The 16,993-nt window shown below is 38.6% G+C and overlaps 1 protein-coding gene across 29 annotated transcripts in view; it reads left to right on the top strand.

The window, feature by feature from the left end:
• LOC114306759 (uncharacterized) overlaps nucleotides 1–16,587 on the top strand; it is a 35,525-nt gene extending 18,938 nt beyond the window's left edge. For 9 of the 29 annotated variants that reach the window (XR_014363691.1, XR_014363685.1, XR_014363682.1 and 6 more), the window contains 2 exons: nucleotides 851–1,083; nucleotides 16,266–16,587. The gene's annotated coding sequence lies outside the window, so the exon portion shown is untranslated. Of the gene's footprint in view, nucleotides 1–850; nucleotides 1,084–5,393; nucleotides 5,441–16,265 lie in introns of those variants that run through there. The other 20 variants (XR_014363692.1, XR_014363683.1, XR_014363687.1 and 17 more) reach the window with 7 other exon arrangements.
• Nucleotides 16,588–16,993: the final 406 nt, after the last annotated feature.

Raw genomic sequence — 16,993 nt, 5'->3', positions numbered from 1 at the left:
TGATCTTTATAACTTGGATATTGACTGTTGTGTGGGATTATATATTTATTTTATGAGCAGGGCAAAATTTATGTTGTCTTTTGTGGTTTGAGGTTAGAGCACTTTATCTCCTTATGGTTCAAATATGGTCATAAAACTTCTATGTAATTTTGGACGAAAGTATAACCGTTAACTATAGATGTAAAATGACTATCATATTCTCAAATTCCATATATATATTTTTTTGTTATTTTCTTTCCTTTTATCTCTCATACACATAATTTATAATGTTTAACATTAATTCAATTAAATCACAATTAATTATAAATTTTTAATTATTTATTGTAATTCTTAATTTGTTTTAATCTAATTTTAATTTAATTATATTTTAGTTCAATTATTAATTAATATTATTTATTTTATATTTCTATTTAATTATATTTTAAATCAATTCTCAATTATATTTTATATTTTAGACCAATTCTTAATTATATTTTGATTTAATTTAATTTATTTTAATTAACACATTAAAATCTAATTTTAGGTTTGGAGAAAATAGGGGTAAAATTGTCTTTTTGTTGTATTAATTTCACTTTAATTTTTCAGAAAATCAAACCCACTCTAAAAAATGGGGTGTGTAATATATTTTCCGTTAGTTTGGATGAAAAATTTAACGGTAGCACTTTAGTCTAAAATTACATGAAGACTTTCTGGCTATATTTGAACTATAGGCGGTAAAGTGATCTAGTCTCAAATCACAAGGGGGTAAAATGAATTTAACCTTTTATGAGCGAGAGTTGAATTCTTTAAAGTTCATCCGGGAATTGAATTCTTTATAGTTTAACTGACACTTGTTTGTTTGTGATTGTAGGTATGGCCTTTCTTTGAGGAGGTTTTTTGTAATAAAAATAATTTTGAAAAAAAATTAGAGAAAAATATATTCATTGATTGCATTGTCTAATTTTTTGGGGGGAAATTGCTTTTTAGTGAAGCTGTGAAGAAATAATTTCATTTTCATGGTTGTGCAAGACTCTGGCCGCACATGCGGAAGCCCTTCACCAAACGTGTTGGAGCCCTTTGTCGCACATGTGCGATCTACTGCAGGTAGAAATCTCAATTTTGCTCTCATCTATCACACCTGTGGCCAAACTTGTTGCACCTCCAGAACCCCTGCTGCACATGGGGTGACTTGTCTAGAAATCCAAAAGCCATTGCACTAAACCACACATGCAGGCCCTACGTGCGGTGATCTGCCCAAAAATCCAAAAGTCACTGCACTAAACCACACGTGCAGGCCCTACCTGCTGCTGCACGTGTGGGAAGGCTTGGTGTTGCTCAAGGCATTTCTACACTCTTCTGTTTCGTCCTTGATAAGTTCAAATATACGAGCTCAAGTCAGGTCCTAGACCTGGGACATCACAATATGAGTGCCTTTTCTTCATAAATTATATAAACTTAGTATCCGAGTGTTTATATTAGATATAGGTGGTGAACACATATCCCACACTAATATCTTCGTCATATCTGGCAAACACGGGTACACTAGGTGAAGTAAAAGAGTTCATGTAACACAGTGTGTATTACAATGTTCTATAATTGTTTTTTTGGGTGAATAAGTCAAAATAAATACAAAAAATTTACACATTTACAAGGGTATTTCCCAGATAATAGAACAAATCTTTCATTTTTTTATCCCAAAGTGACTCCTACCATCAGAGATAATAGATGGAAACTTAGAGAAGATATATGAGCAGGTATACAAAAGAAAACCACATAAACTACATAAATACAACTGAAGCACATGCATAAGTAGAAATAAACAAGCTAAGGCATCTACATGTTCTATGTGAATGATATATTGACGTTTAAGTTATGAAAAATCTAGCTTTTTAATGTATAAAATACGCTGTGTTACATATATATATTTTTTTATCATCTTTGATTAAATCATTCATATATATGACATACTAAATTTGTAAGAACATAAAATTTTAAGGTGTCTCAAGCATGTTAAGTCTTGCCTTTTTTTTTTTTTGAATAAAAAAAATTGTTGTGTCATCGTGTTTGTGTTGTGTATGTGCTACTTAGGAATGGCCTTTCTATTTTCAGACCGCAAAAGCATCTGTGGTACTTCAGCCTTCAAATCTACTAAATTTCAATGGATTTATATTACTCTCGTCTCAAATCTTCCTCCTTTCGAAATAGGAATATGTCTTGTCTTTAATTTCTCTTTGTGTAAAAAAATAAATTGATAGAGAGAGAATAAATTGTATGTATTATTGATTCATGTATGTTTATATATTGTTATGTATTACAACTCCTATATATAGAAGAGAAGGTGGTAGTAGGTGTAGTGTAGTGGAGGTGGGAGGTGGAGTGGGTGGTGGAGTAGGTGAAGTGGAGTGTGTAGTGGAGTAGGTGAAGTGGAGTAGGTTTAGGTACATTTTAACAGCCCCCCACAAACTCAAGGGGGATAGGAACTAACCAACTTGAGTTTGGAGAGAGTAACAAAAACAAAAAAATAGACTAATACATAAAATAAAAGAGGATAGGAGACACTGTATGGTCGTGTCAGACCGTTGTAGAAGACTGTATGGTTATGGCAGACCGATGTAGAAGACACTGGCTCGTGTCGGACCGATGTAGAAGACAGTTTATGGGGTCATGTCGGACCGTTGTAGCAGACAATGTTGTGACAGTTGTTGTGACAGTTTACGGAGTCTTGCTGGACCCTTGTAGAAACTAACCGGAATCAATGTCGGGACAGTTTACAGAGTCTTGTTGGACCCATGAAGGAGCTAACCGGAATCAATGTCGGGACAGTTTACAGAGTCTTGTCGGACCCATGAAGGAGCTAACCGGAATCAATGTCGGGACAGTTTACAGAGTCTTGTCGGACCCTTAAAAAGTCGCACCCTCAAAAGGTGTGCCCAATCTATCAAAAGGCGTGCCATCAAAAGGCGTGCCCAATCATAAAAAAGCGTGCCATTAAAAGGCGAGCCCAAGTCATAAAAAGATGTGCCGGACATGATGGCGAGGCGCGTCACCACATTGGCTTGCGCGCCCGTTTTGTCGTCTGGCGTCAAGTGGCGCGCGATGCGCGTGTCTGCCTTGGCTATTTAACCAAGACGGATGCTGAGGTGGAGGCAGAGGCTAAGACAAAAAACTGGCTAAAAACCTCTGAGAAACTCTTCGTTGTCTTGAGAGAGATACTCTGTAACACTCTGTAACCAACCCTTCTCTGAAACACTCAGCAACCCATAACATGGCCTCTTCGTCCCGTGGTCTGCTTACTCTCTTTCCCGACCTCAACGAGTCAACAAGAGAGATAACTGGTGCGGTGGCCAGTGAACCTCAACCAAGCGCCTCTGTTTTTGCTCCGTTGAACTTTCCGATGCGGTCGGTGGAGCAAAAAATGGCAGTGCAAACAGATATTGAAGCCAATCAGTATACATTGAAGTCATGTGTGGAAACCATGACTGCGGTCACAAATTTGTCGCACCGGCTGCAGAGTAGGACAAATGAGGTGCAGCAGTTAAACGCCCAACTGGCTCTGCTCCAACGCATGTATAAGGATGCGCGAGCAGAGATAAGTGTGCTAAAGGCGGAAAATAAGGAGCTGGAGTTGAAGCGGAAGGCCACCGTGATGTTCCGATTTGGAGGTCCGCCATATGCTGCAGTGGAGGAGCAGGGAGTAGTGATCGTGCCCAGTGGAGTGGGAAACACGGAGGCAACACCGGCAAGGGCCGTCCAGGACGGAGGCAAGAAGAAGAGACCTGCAGCAGAGTAGAGAAGAAAAAATCCCACTGTGGGTGTGGGTGTGTTGTGGTGGTTTGTTTGTTTGTTTGTTTGTTTTTTTTTTTTTTTTTTTTTTTTTTTTTTGTGTAAAATTTGATCGGGGTTGATCCCTGACATGAATAAAATGAGTTTAGTGTGTAGTTCTGCCCTTTTTTTTTTTTTTTTTTTTTTTGAGAGTGGATATTTGAAAGAGATGAAAAGTGAGTTGGAGAAAATAAATAAAAAAAATAATGAAGTTGGAATCAAACGGAGGAGAGAGGGGACAAGCCCACATGGGTGTCTTGGGAATGAAAATTCAAAGGTGAGTGGAGTTGATTTTTTTTTTTTTTTGGTCGAATATATATAAATATATATATAATATCAACTAGTGACATACCTCATAACCAAACACGTCCCACCAATAAGCTTTACAGCTGCTCAAGCACTAACCCATAATACATGGCAAAAAACCATGTGCTGGTACTCCAGAGTCAAAATTGGATTTTACTGATCCGGTGAGTGAGAATGGGGATGAGAATATAGCAGTTGTGGCAGCAGATGTAGGTGAGAGTATGAAGAGAATGATAGTAAGACTGAAACAAAGAAGAAAGGGTGGTTTTCTTCCATGTTCCAGAGTATCGCTGGGAAAGCTAATTTGGAAAAGGCAGACTTAGAACCAGCATTGAAAGCTCTCAAGGACAAGCTCATGACCAAGAATGGGGCTGAGGAGATAGCTGAAAAACTTTGTGAATCTGTGGCAGCAAGTTTGGAAGGTAAAAAGCTTGCTTCCTTTACGAGGATATCTTCAACAGTACAGGCAGCAATGGAAGAGGCCCTTGTCCGTATGCCTACGGCAGTGCAAGGCTCCGAATCGGGCTGCGAGATGAAGGCAAGCCCGCCTGAGACTCGGGAGCAATAGCAGATGGATTGGCCTTGTTGCCCAATTTTAGTCGCGCCACTCCAGCAGGTACCGTGGTGTCGTTGGAGTTATTTTGTGGGTGTTCGAGTGGGAGAAATGTTGCCGCCGTTGATGGCAAAGAACTCGAAGCTATGTGTAGAAAATTCCAGCGGGCAGCGAAAGCAAAGTTGCCGGCCAGCTGCCCGCCGGTGAGAAAAAAAAAAATACAGGTTCAAATCTTATAGCTCTGATACCATGTAAAAAAATAAATTGATAGAGAGAATAAATTGTATGTATTATTGATTCATGTATGTTTATATATTGTTATGTATTACAACTCCTATATATAGAAGAGAAGGTGGTAGTAGGTGTAGTGTAGTGGAGGTGGGAGGTGGAGTGGGTGGTGGAGTAGGTGAAGTGGAGTGTATAGTGGAGTAGGTGAAGTGGAGTAGGTTTAGGTACATTTTAACACTTTGCAATTGTTGAATTTCATCATTCATCCTTGCTTTCTGTCTCACTGTAGCACTGTTTGCTATCTACCTAGCAACCCGTTTGTGAATATTCTTCTCAACTGAAAAGCATTCCGTAATATCAACAATATTCATTTGTTTCATCTAATTCTCCATTCTGGACACAAGTACTCTTAATATTTAGATCTGGTTTCATATTCTTGTTGTTTGACAATTACCATATCTCTCAATTATCATTCACTTATATCCTATTTTTTGCTTTTTCATAGTTCAAGAAATTTACGCTGGTAGAGATTTGGAAAGGGAAATATGAAAGGTAGGTGAAATGTAACAACACATTTTCTTTTTTTCTTTCTAAATTCTTTTCCAAATTCATGAATAAAACACAATTTTAGAGATTTCTAATTTGAATTCTCAATAGAGAAAGCTCATGCAATACAGCAATCACCTTTAGAGCATCATTCTTGGCTTGCATTTTAGGAAATACAACTTCAAAATTCGATAAACTCACTTGTAAAATGGTGCAGTGAGTTTATTGTAACAATTTGCTCGCACTAGAGATTAGGTTGAAAGAAAATTTACAAATAGAAGCGCTCTCATTTTTACTCTTTTTTTTTTTTTTTTTTTTTCATCTAGTAATGCTATAATGTTCCATTTAAGTCTGGACTTCTGAGAAATTACTGATAGATGAAATTCTCTCAGCATCCAGAGTGAAGATTTTTGCCAATACATCAATAATCCGATTGTGAAGCTTTCAAAACCTTTAAATCAAGATTCTGAGCATTCAACTCTAGTAATTCAGCATTGAAACGTGACACAGGATCTTGATTTCCATGGTAATTAGCGATAGTATACATCCAATATTCATTTTATACATTATTTATCAATAAAAATGATATTGCAATTTATATATATATATATATATATATATGGGAAAATATAACTTCATTAATAATAATAAACAACCTTTAAAACAGTTCCAGTACAATATATCAGTTCAATATATCATTTTCAAGCAGGAAAGAAATTAAACTAAATAGCACCAAATTGCTAGATAAAACTAAAACCACCCATAAAACTAAACCAACCAGTTATTGTAAGTTGCCTTAATGAAGATCAAGTGACAAGATTTCCACAAACAAACAGCTGCTACAACTTGCACAAAAACCAATTAAAAACAAAAGAACTTATCTCAAAGAGAGAGAACGAAAAATGCACAATTGACTAGTGAAGGAGAGTTTGTCTCTGAGGGACTTGAAATAAGCATGGATTTGTATACCTGTCGTCTATATGTTGCCTCTTTTTTCGTTTTTTATAGTCAATAACATTTTTTATGGTGTTTTTGGTTTAGATCCGACCCATTTGACTTTTGGATTCAAGTTTCTTTTAGTTATACAGTTGTTTGCCTTGTTTTCCCTTGTATCTCTTTGAGTTTGGCTTTGGGAAGTATTGTGTGCGTTTGGAATATGTCGGTAGTTTGTTTTTCAAACTTTTGTTGTCCAAATTTTTGTTCATTCGCTCGAGCGAAACTTGTACTCAAGCGATTTTTGTGAACTTCCAGTATTTTTGCAGGTTTGCAAGACTAATGTGAGTTTGTATTCTTTACTCGAGCGAAGCTTCTTGTGCTTAATCGATGACCTCGGTTTGTAAAACTATTAGCAGTGTGTATTCTGCGTTCAAGTGAAGTTTCTTGCACTCGAGCAAAACAACTTATTGTGTCTGGTCGCTTGAGCGACACATCTTGCGCTCAAGCGAACTGTGCGTATATCAGTTCGTAAAATCACTTTTCTGTGTCACTTTTTCACCTCTAAACATTTCAAATCCTTATTTTCGCTTACTCTCTCTCTAAAACTCACATATTTTCCTCAAATACACCTAGACCCGTCGATCTTTGCCCCTCGTGTGCCTTTGTTAAAAAGATAGAGCTCGGTGATGGCTTCATTCTAATCACAGTAAAGTTGGTTTTGGCATCTTTGGGTTTTCATCTCTCTTTCAATCATCCTCTAAGCTCGAGATAGGGATTCTTCGCACTCTTGTATGAGTTTTATCTTAGTTATTTGTTATTTCAAAAGATTATAGTGGTTTGTGGGTTTTGGGTAAAACCTAGGATTTGAAAGCAAAATGAAAAAGAGGAATTTTCAAATAGTTTCTTGGAAAAGCTTATAGGTGCGAAATTGGAGTTGATATATGTTGAAATGAGGTATTTTCTACATTGAAATTGATTTTCAAAGAGAAGGGAATTTTGCCCTAAAATGTGAATGTTTGAGATTGTAAAGAGAAAATGGAATTGATGTTGAAAATTATAAAATTGAAGTAATGTTGATGATGATGGCGGTGTTGGATATGTATTATCACTCTCATCTTGAGATTTTGAAAAAATGTTACTATAATGAAATTTATTTATATGTTTAGAGATATCTATTTTGGGCTCTCGGTAGAAGATATCTATGAGTGTCCTAGAAATTTCATGAGAATTAGATGAATTAAAACTAATTTTTCATCCATGTGCATTGAACATTGTTGCTAATTTAATACATTGGAAATGTATATGATTTTGAGAAAGAGGGGTGAACGTGAGAAAGAGGTGTACATCACAAAATCAAGTTAGCCTGTGTCTAGGGTGAAAGTCTCGAAAAACATGCATATACATGTGTGTCGATTCTCGGGGATGAAATATCCGTAAAATGGCAATAGTAGCGCTTGTATAGGCTACGTTTACATGGGTGCTGTTTGACGGTTTACCGCGGACGCCAAAACCGTAAAAGGTTGTATTGGCTTGAGATTTCTCCCTGCTTTCTATTATAAAGGGCATGGTTTTGAAAATTGTTATATAAACCTGGCATGGCTCAACTTTTGAAAAGGATATAAATGTTTTGGTACTAGCATTGCATATGCATAAACCCTTATAGTTTTGTTAAGATTTATACATTGTGTTGTGATGTTTTTACTGGGTTTTGGCTCACCTTATGTGGAAAAAACAATTTTCAAGTGCTGGAAATATACCTCCACCAAGGACCTAACTTGGGAGGACTGTGGAGTTGAAGGCTTAGTGTTATTATTTTGTACAAGCCTAAGGCTTTATTTGTATTAAGCTTAAGACTCACTTTTGATGTACCCAGGCATTGACTTGGAAAGATGTAGGCCTTTAGGGCATATGGCTATCTGTTTAGCTTTCATTTCTTTTCATAATCTTATAATACATGCTATAGATTCAAGATGTACTGTTTATGAATGTATATCGCATGCGTCACATTTTGTATATCAAACTCTGATTAATGAAAGTTTATCATTTCATTTATGTTACTATGTATTAGTTGTTAGGAGGTGGATTATTTTAACTATTTTGGGGCGTTACGATTTGGTATCAGAGTGTACCGGATTTGAATACTCTGGGTACGTAGAAAGTGATTATTATCACAATGGGTTTGCCTCGATTGATAGAGATATTTGTATGTATGATATGCATATGTGGTTATATGGGTATGGAATTTAATTCCTAAGATATTGATTGGGTCTATGGGTTTCTAGAATTTGTATTAGAAGAGTACTTGATCACTGCTGCTTCTAATTGAAACTCTAGTAATGCTATGGGACAGTCACTATTAAGGAGGGAAATTTGAATGTGTTTATGGGACTATGTGATTATGTGGAGTGAATTATTGTTGTCCACCGCATTAGGACGAGAGTGAGTTAGCTTCGGCATATTTGTAATTGTGTTAATCTCTTTGTTACCTTTATTAGGATATCAGGATGGGGACGTGGTGGTGGTAGGCGTGGTAGGCCTAGAAGGCATGAGGTGCCTTTACTGGATGAGATTCTGACACAAGAAGAAGTGGTTGGCTAGGCCAATGTGGCCGAATCAATTGGTTAGCAGGCCATGGGTAAGAATAGCAACAGGGCGGGACGGGGCTGAAGATCACACTTCCTGTCCCCCGATGCTGATAATTTTCCCGTCCCCGGTTTCGGTACCGATCCCCGACGGGGAACCTATCATCTTCCCCGTTCCTGTCCCTTTAACGGGGATCGAGTTTTCCAGACCCCAAAAATTCCCCGATAAAAAAAAAGACCCAATAATACAAATCAATAAATCAACTCAACAGATCACAAAATATCAACAGATCAACTCAACAGATGAATAACATTATACATCAATAACACATCGTCTATACTTACACAACAATCAACAAAACCATCAACATCATCGTACATAATAGATCAAAAAAAGAAAAATCAGAGAGATGGTGTCGGCGGCAAGGCAACGACGTTGACGACAGTGAAGGAAAAGGCGTCAGAGTCTGGCAAAGGAAAGGCGTTGTCGTGATGTTCTTGAGAAGGGAGATCGGAAAGATCGGCGAGATGGGTGAGTTCGGTGAGATCGGAGATCAACGAGATGGGAGGAGGGAGATGATAGTGGAGGAGCCACCACCGCGGTCGATGCCGACGCCGACACTGTGAGGAACAGCTGCAGCAGAGAGAAAGAGGAAGAGGCTGAGAAGAGAGGCTAAGAGGTGAGTGTGAGTGAGTGAGTGAGTGAGTGAGTGAGTGGGAGATAGAGAGGCAGACAACTCAACCCTAAACATAAACATATATATTTTACATATATAGGGAATATTCGGGGAATCTTAGGGGAATTATTCGGGGATTATCTGGGCCGAGGCCGAGCCAGGGGAAACCTATCCCTGTCCCCGGTCCAAAAATTGTCGGGGATTTAATTTTCAATACCATCCCCAGCCTTATGGAGATAATTTTGGGAAAAACCTGTTCCAATTGGGGTCGGGGGATCGGGTCCCTGTCGGGCTGGGTTCAAATTGCCATCCCTAGCCATGGGCGCTTTGGCTCGCGAGATGGCCGGATCTTTGCAGGAATCCATGGACATTCTTAGGGTTGAGAATCAATGAGTTTTTGGGTGACCCTAAGGAGTCACTAAAGGCTGATGAGTGGCTAAAGCAGATAGTGAAGACATTTGAGATGCTTGGCATCGAGGACGACAGACTGAGAGTGACCTTGGTATCCTTCCAGCTGAAGAAAGATGTGGGTTAATGGTGAAAGTGTGCGCGTGGGCGCATTAGAGTGACCTGGGAGGCTTTTGTCAACGTTTTTCAAGACATTCTTACCTCCCATGTTTAGAAAGAAGTTGAGGGAGCGGTTCTCAAAGCTTAAGCAGCTCAACATACCTATCGCCAAGTTTGAGGCAGCCTTTACTAGCTTCTCTAGGTTTGCACCAGAGTTAGTGGCGACAGAGGAGCGCCGTTGTGTGGAGTTCGAGAAAAGGTTAAAGACCGAGCTTCTTTTCAAGGTAGTTGGTTCAATGATCAAAGATTACGAGTAACTTGTAGGGTCGGTGGCTCATCTTGAGACCATGATGCAAATGGAGGAAGAGTGGATGAGGGGCTCCAAGAGGAGTCTGGAAGGGGACAGTAAGAGGCAGAAGGGTTCAACCCCATAGCAGTTTCAGGGAGCATAGTCGAGGTCCACTTTTCCAGTACAGAGTTCGAGTTCTGGGAGAAGTGGTTAGGGAGATTCCACTTGCTTTAAGTGTTACCAGTTGGGCCACAAGTCTCCAACTTGCCCGCAAAGGAAAGGAGGGCAACGGTCAGTTTCATCAGTGGCTCATTCTGAGAGCCAGAGTCAGGGAAGAGGGCAGCTGCTTACTTGTTATCAGTGTGGGCAGGTAAGACACTTAAAAAGGTTTTGCCCTCAGTTGGGTAGCACACTCGGTGCGTCTGGTTCGAGGCAAGCACAGAGCCACCAACCTGTACAATCAGCACAGGCCTCGAGGACCAATCAGGGAGCCTTTTCGGCTTAGTCAGTGCTTCAGACTTGTGCTTCGAGGGGTGAGCAGGTGGAGTAAAGACCTTCAGGGTGTGTGTATGTTGTTACCACGCTAGACTTGGTGTCAACACCTTCAATTGTGAGAAGTACTTTTTTGTTATGCAATTCTATTGTCAATGTGTTGATTGATACGGGTGTATTCCACTCTTTTATTTCGTCTGCATTTGCATCGGCATTGGGGTTAGAATTGGCTCAGTTAGCATCTCCACTCAGTGTAGATTCACCTATTGATGGTGAGATTGTCTTGGAACAGGGGTGTCGAGATTGTGACATACAGGTTGTTGGTCGTTGACTTTCTTTTGCATTTGTATTGATTGACATGTTGAGTTTTGATGTTATATTGGGTATGGACTAGTTGTCATCGTATCGGGCTGTCATGGATTGTTACCATTAGAGAGTTATTGTATGTACCTTGAGCGTTGATTGTTTGTATTTCTTGGGAGACCGGGTTGATAAAGTTTTATCATCGGTGTATGATCCACGTGGTCGGAGTGAACTTAGTTGCTTCTTGCAAACTTCTTGGATAATGGGTGTGAGGAAGTCCAAGTTGAATTGTCGAGGGTAGTTTGTGAATACTCGGACGTTTTTTTTTTTAGGATCTCACTAGTTTGCCACCTCATCATGAGATTGAATTTTCTATTGACTTAGTGCTTGACACAGCACCGATTTCTATGGCACCGTATAGATTTGCACCCGTCAAGTTGAGTGAGTTGAAGATTCAACTCCAAGAATTGCTAGATAAGGGTTTCATTCGCCCTAGTACTTCGCCTTAGGGGGCACCGGCTCTCTTTGTCAAAAAGAAAGATGGTGTGTTGCGACTTTGTATAGATTACCGGAAGTTGAATCGGATAACTTTTAAAAACAAGTACCCAATGCCTCGTATAGATGATTTGTTTGATATGTTGAAAAGGTTTTGTTGTTTTTCCAAGATAGACCTGAGATCGGGTTATCACCAACTGAGGGTAAGGGAGGAAGATATTTAGAAGACGACATTCCATACGTGATATGGCCATTATGAGTTCCTAGTGATGCCTTTTAGGTTAACTAATGCACCAACCATGTTTATGGACTTAATGAACCAAATCTTCCATGAGTTCTTAGACTGCTTTGTAGTCGTCTTTGTGGCGCGACATCTTGATCTACTCTCCCTCCAAGAAGGAATATGAGGAACACCTACGAGTTGTATTAGAGTTGCTTAGAGCCCATAAACTGTATACTAAGTTTGGAAAATGTGAATTCTGGTTAAGTGAAGTAAAGTTTTTAGGCCACGTGGCATCCGGGAAAGGAGTGACTGTAGATTCATTCAAGATAGAAGCCGTACAAGATTGAGAACAACCTAAGAATGCCTTTGAGATCCGTAATTTCTTGGGGTTGGTCGGGTATTATTGTCGGTTTGTGAAGGATTTCTCTAGATTAGCCTCGTTGTTAACTAGACTAATGAGGAAATGAATTAAGTTTGTGTGGAGTGAGACCTGTGAGAAGTCATTTCAAGAACTTAAGGTTAGACTTACCACTGCTCCAGTATTGAGAGGGGTTTGGGTTATTTAATGTGTTGTGATGCTTCATGGGAAGGTTTGGGGTGTGTTTTGATGCAAGAGGGAAATGTAGTAGTCTATGACTCACGTCTGTTGAAAACACATGAGAGGAACTATCCTACTCATGATTTAGAATTAGCAGTTGTGATCTTTGCCTTGGAGATTTGGAGGCATTATTTGTATGGTGAGAAGTTTAAAGTATATTCTAATCACAAGAGTCTAAAATATCTGTTTACATAGAAAGACTTAAATCTGAGGCGAAGGAGGTGGATGGAGTTTATATAAGATTATGATTTTAAGTTGCATTGCCATTCGAGAAAGGTCAATGTTGTGGCTGATGCCTTAAGCAGGAAATCCATTGGTAGTGTAGCTAGTATTCTCATTCGGGAATGTGAGATGTTGGGTGTTATTGGTGAGTTTGACTTGTATCTTAGCAAGTCCATTGAGTTTGCAACCTTGTTTTCGGTAATTGCACAGCTTACACTTGTGAGCCAAGTGATAAAAGCACAGAGGGGTGACCTTGAGGTAGAATCTCTCCTTAAGAAGATCTCCAGTGGGAAGGTAGAAAGGGGTTTGAACGTGTATTCCAACTCAAGTGTTAGGTACCTTGACTGTTTTTTTGTGTCAGTCTTACTGAGAGAAAGTACTCCGAGAGTTTTACCATTCGTGCCTTGCGGTGCACCCGGGAGGCACACAGATGTATCACAATCTTAGTCGTCAGTTTTAGTGGAAGGGAATGAAAAAGGATATAGCCATGTTTGTGTCGAAGTGCCTTGTCAACAAGTGAATGTCGAGCATCAGAGGCCAGTGGGTTTGTTGTAACTCTTGCCTATAGCCGAGTGGAAGTGGGGGCATGTCACGATGGATTTTGTTGTGGGTCTTCTGAGGACTCAACGGGGTAGTGATGCCATTTGGGTGATAGTTGACCGATTGACCAAGTCAGCACACTTTGTACTTATGTGCACGAGTGACTCGGTAGATTATCTAACTGACCTTTACATTAGGGACATTGTTCGACTTTATGGGGTCCCTGTAACTATTGTCTCGGATAGAGATTCACGTTTTACAACTCAGTTGTAGCAGAGCCTACAGAATGCCTTGGGCATTAGGTTGACTTTCAGTACCGCTTATCATCCTCAGATTGACGGGTAGTCTGAGCGTACTATTCAGATTCTTGAGGATATGCTTCGAGGTTGTGTCCTTGACTTTAAGGTGTCGTGGGAGAGACACTTGCCCGTAGTGGAGTTTGCCTATAATTTCCAGTCGAGTATTGGTATGACACCGTTTGAGGCCTTGTATGGCCGATTGTGTAGGTCTCCTGTGTGTTGGGCCGAGGTGGACGATGCATCTATGTTAGGTCCAGAGTTAGTCCGGGAAGCGACGGAGAAAGTTGCACTTATCCGTAAGAGAGGGGTCATGGTTCAGAGCCGTTAGAAGAATTATGCTGATCGTAGGAGAAGACCGTTATCCTTTGAGGTAGGAGATCATGTCTTTCTAAAGATATCACCTAGAGGGGGTTTGATGATGTTTGAAAAGAGCGGGAAGTTGTCTCCTAGGTTTATTGGACCTTTTGAGATCTTATAACAGATTGGGGAGGTAGCTTATCGTTTGGCCTTACCGCCACAGCTTTTCAGGGTACGTGATGTGTTTCATATCTGTATGCTTCGGAAGTATGAGCCGGATCCATTACACGTGTTGGATATTAGAGGTAGACGAGAATGCCTCGTATAAGGAGATACCCGTTAGAGTCTTGGATACTCAAGACCAAGTCTTGCGAGGCAAGACGATTTCTTTGGTGAAAGTGTTGTAATGACACCACGGAGTTACGAGGCCCACTTGAGAGCGTGAGGCGGAAGTTCGTGAGAAATATCCGTGCTTGTTTATTGATGTTTGAACATGTGTTGAGACTTTGTTATGTTAATGTAATATAAACATTGTATTTGTTTTGAAAATATGAATCGTATATTCAATAATGAATAGATATTTATCTTGTTGATGAGAATGGATGACCGGTGGATAAGTCATGGTGATGATTTGAAATTATTATCAATGTTGTAATTGGTTAAAACATGGTTTTAATGTTTGGTTTAAATTTCGGGAACGAAATTCCTTAAGGGGTGAGGTTATAGCGTTTTTGGTTTAGACTTGACCCATTTGACTTTTAGATTCATGTTTCTTTTCCTTATACAGTTGTTTATGTCTTTTTTCCTCTCATATCTCTTTGAGTTTGGCTTTGGGAAGTGTTGTGTGCGTTTGGAATAGGTTGGTAACTTATTTTTCAAACTTTTGTTGTCCAGATTTTTGTTTCTTCACTCGAGCGAAGCTTTTTATACTCGAGTGGTCTTTGTGAACATCCAGTATTTTTGCAAGTCTGCAAAACTACTGGGAGTTTGTATTCTTCGCTCGAGCGAAACTTCTTAAGCTCGAGCAATGACTTATGTCTGCAAAACTACTAGGAGTGTGTATTTTGCACTTGAGCGAAGCTACTTGCACTCGAGTGGAACAACTTATTGTGTCTGGTCGCTCTAGCGAACTGTGCGTATATCAGTTCGTAAAATCACTTTTTTGAGTCACTTTTTCATCTTTCGCTCTCTCTAAACATTTCAAAACCCTATTTTCTCTTACTCTCTCTCTGAAACTCACATATTTCCCTCAAATACACCTAGACTCGTTGACCTTTGCCCCATGTGCCTTTGTTAAAAAGATAGAGCTCGGCGAGGGTTTTGTTCTAATCGGAGTAAAGTTGGTTTTTGGCGTCTTTGGGTTTCCATCTCTCATTCAATCATCTTCTAAGCTTGAGGTAGGGATTCTTCACACTCTTGTATGAGTTTTATCTTAATTATTTGCTATTTCGAAAGATTATTGTGGTATGGGGGTTTTAGGTAAAACCTAGGGTTTGAAATCAAAATGAAAAAGAGGGATTTTCAAATGGTTTCTTGAAAAAGCTTGTGGGTGTGAAATTAGAGTTGATATATGTTGAAATGAGGTATTTCCTACATTGAAATTAATTTTCAAAGAGAATGAGATTTTGCCCTAAAATGTGAATGTTTGAGATTGTAAAGAGAAAATGGAATTGATGTTGGAAATTGTGAAATTGAAGTAATGTTGATGATTATAGTGGAGTTGGATATGTATTATTACTCTCATTTTGAGATTTTGGAAAAGTGTATCTTTAATGAAATTTAATCTGTTTAGAGATATTTGTTTTTGGCTATCGGTAGAGGATAGCAATGAGTGTTGTAGAAATTGTATGAGAATTAGGTGAATTAAAACTAATTTCTCATCCATGTGCATTGAATATTATTGCTCATTTAATACATTGAAAATGTATATGATTTTGAGAAAGAGGGGTAAACGTGGGAAAGATGTGTGTATAACCAAATCATGTTGGCCTGTGTGTCTAGAGTGAAAGTTTCAAAAAACGTGCGTATACATGGGTGCAGATTTTCGCGGATGAAATATCCGTAAAATGGCAATAGCAGCGCTTGTATAGGTTATGTTTACATGGGTGTCATTTGATGGTTTCCCATGGACGAAATATCCGTAAAAGGTTGTTCTGGTTTAAGATTTCCCCATGTTTTCTATTATAAAGGGCATGGTTTTGAAAATTGTTATATAAACTTGGCATGGCTCGACTTTTGAAAAAGGATATAAATGTTTTGGTACTGGCATTACATATGCATAAAACCTTATGGCTTCGTTAAGATTTATACATTGTGTTGTAGTGTTTCTATTGGGTTTTGACTCACCTTATGTGGGAAAAATTATTTTCAGGTGCTAGTGATATGCCTCCACCAAGAACCTAGCTTAGGAGGACTGTGGAACTGAAGGCTTAGTGTTATTATTTTGTATTCAATTTTGTACAAGTCTAGGATTTTATCTGTATTGAACTTAAGACTCACTTTTGATCTACCCAGGCATTAATTTGAAAAGATGTAAACCTTTAGGGCATATGACTATCTGTTTACCTTTCATTTCTTTTCATAATCTTGTAGCACTTGCTGTAAATTCAAGATGTACTATTTATGAATGTATATCGTATGTATCACCTTTTGTATATCAAACACTGATTAATGAAAGCTTATCCTTTCATTTATGTTTCTATGTATTAGTTGTTAGGAGATGGATTAATGCAACTATTTCGGGGCATTACATTTTTAAGCTGAATGAACACAAATGGCTCTATCAAGATCTTCTCTTCAATCTCTCACAAAAATATATAAAAAGTATCAAGATAAAAAGACTTTAGAAGTTTCCACATGAATTTATAAAATTTCAAAAAGTGCTAAAGAAATTCGGAAGATTCTAAAACATCCTAGAAGAATTTGGAATATTGGAGAAGTCTCAAGAAATCTAGACAAATCTAGAAGATTTCAAAAGGTTTTAGAAGTTTTCATGAAGTTCTACAATATTTTTAATAAGTATAAATAAAATAAAAAAATAAAAATAATAAAAATCTATTATGTATTAGAATAGTTTAAAGAATTCTAAAATATATAATG

Source organism: Camellia sinensis, chromosome 3, assembly GCF_055761805.1.
Source record: "Camellia sinensis isolate YWXY chromosome 3, ASM5576180v1, whole genome shotgun sequence".
Classification (NCBI taxonomy): Eukaryota; Viridiplantae; Streptophyta; class Magnoliopsida; order Ericales; family Theaceae; genus Camellia; species Camellia sinensis.
This window is presented reverse-complemented; position numbering and strand designations above follow the sequence as displayed.